At 37.1% G+C, this 2,412-nt stretch overlaps 1 pseudogene; it reads left to right on the plus strand.

The window, feature by feature from the left end:
* Positions 1-446: 446 nt before the first annotated feature.
* On the plus strand, positions 447-2,139 carry LOC113341409 (annotated as a pseudogene).
* Positions 2,140-2,412: the final 273 nt, after the last annotated feature.

Here is a 2,412-nt window from a genome sequence, read left to right on the forward strand (position 1 = left end):
TGAATCCTGAATTTTGAACCCCAAACCCTGAATTTTGAAGGATATATTTGGCTTTTTTTTCGCATGTATAAGCTCACACATGTGACTTAACTGGATTTCTAACGGAATGGGGCATTTTTACAACTTTTTAAATGTTGGGACAGATTTCCAACATTGCACCCAGTTTTGGGGCATTTTTCCAATTCTCCCCAAAAGAAATGCCAAGTACAAGGAAACCCACGAATAATCCGCATAGATACAAACTCTCGTATAAGAAACACCCCCTCTAACTTATACTTAACCATGCATAATCGATGATAAGATAAGAGTAGTTGGGTAAGTTGCCAGAAGAAAGACATTTGGTTACGGTTCATGAAGAAAATGGTGATGCAACATTTTTGATGTTTGCAACAAGTATTCATTGTTATTAATGTCAAGTGAATATCATTATCATATACCAGAACAACAAACTAATCTCTGTTCAGAGTTAACATCAGAATGCGCTCTTGCTTTTCCAGAGCTTTCTTTGGCTTGTAGTTTCACAACTATAGCTATTCATATAATCAGTACGTAGTGAGTGTCATATTCAGTAGTGGGTGTTGAGTGAAGACAACATCTATTATTGAGATATGGTTTCGTTTTTTGAAGTGCGTATTGAGTGAAGAAACATATCTGCTTATCACACCATTCTTTCAATCAATCGTGTAACTTTTGTCAAAAAAATTGCATCATGAAGCTTCATCTATAAATCTCTCTTCTTGTGCATAAGATTATTAAACTTGTTCTCAAACAAGAATTTCTGGGGGGTGGGGGGAAAGAAGAGAGATTGAGAGTAGTAATACTGCGTGTTATCGTCCCCAGTACCTACCTATGTTTTAATGGGAGAAATTCAAGAAGTACAACTCCAAATCAAATGTAAGTTACAATCTAACTTCATTAATTACTAGCCAGTTCATCCTCTTATCTTGAAAACAGGTTAAAACTCCTGACAGAATATAGCAATTTCCTAAATCGTGTGTTTTTCTTCCATCAGGTCAAGAATCAAAAGATGTAACGGCGGCAAAAACTGGTAGTGAAGAACCAACATCCAAGTCGACCACGAAAGGAAGCAAAGACTATAATTGGTGGTTCAGGGTGACGGTTTATGCGTTTCTGCTTATATCTGGTCAATCAGTAGCCACTCTTTTAGGTGAGTTATATTATGATAAAGGAGGGAACAGTAAATGGATGGCAACATTTGTGCAATCTTCTGGGTTTCCTGTCCTGTTTATCCCGCTGATTGTTGTCAAGATATACTTGACACCGCCAACCAGTTCCACCACCACCATAACCACCAAACCTTCAGCATCCGTGTCGACATTAGCACTCCTTTACATCTCGCTTGGAGTGCTAATAGCAGGAAATGGCATGTTGTACTCCTATGGGCTCTTATATCTTCCGGTGTCTACATACTCGTTATTATGTGCAACTCAATTAGTTTTCAATGCAATATTCTCCTTCGTTATCAACTCCCAGAAATTCACTGCTTTCATATTCAATTCTTTGATTCTCCTCACCATGTCAGTTGTGCTTCTAGCTATCGATCCCGGCGGCTCTTCAGACTCGAAAGCAATTTCTGGAGGTAAATATGCTATCGGATTCATATGCACACTTAGTGCCTCGGCCGGTTACTCCTTGTTGCTTTCCCTTACACAACTCAGCTTTGAGAAAGTGATAAAAAAAGCAACCATCTCGGCCATACTAGAAATGTCAATCTCTATATCGGTCGTCTCTACTTGTACTTGTTTAGTCGGATTATTTGCTAGTGGAGATTGGAGGCGATTGAAGAACGAGCTCAATGAGTATGGAGAAGGTAGTGTTTCATATCTTATGACTTTGGTGTGGATTGCAATAACTTGGCAAGTATCTTCTGTTGGTATACTTGGGTTGGTGCATCTTCACTCTTTTCTAATGTCATTAGCACATTGGGTTTACCCATTGTTCCAATTTTTTCTGTCATATTTTTTCATGACAAATTGGATGGAGTAAAGATAGTGGCAATGTTGTTATCGCTTTGGGGTTTTGTTTCTTATATCTATCAGCATTATCTTGATGATTGTAAGGTAAAAGAAACAAACACAGTTGATGATAAAAATGAAGAGAAATGCTAAATTATCTGAAGTGTCTCCTTTTTTACATTAATTAGTACTAATTAAATTTTCTACTCATCATAATGTTGCTTTTTCCATTGTTAGTAAACTAGTGCAATTAGTTATTCTGTGCGCTTGAAACTGCAGAAAATCTTCATTGGATTTTTCATAAAAATCACTCTTTTCCTTTTTATAGAGTGATTATCGGGCAAGAATCAGCATGAATCCTTTTTATAGAGTGCAGAAGGGGAAGACAGAAAAAGAATAATACAAAATCTTAGCTGCAGAGTCTTTAATCAAACTG

Source organism: Papaver somniferum, unplaced genomic scaffold, assembly GCF_003573695.1.
Source record: "Papaver somniferum cultivar HN1 unplaced genomic scaffold, ASM357369v1 unplaced-scaffold_29, whole genome shotgun sequence".
Lineage (NCBI taxonomy): Eukaryota > Viridiplantae > Streptophyta > Magnoliopsida > Ranunculales > Papaveraceae > Papaver > Papaver somniferum.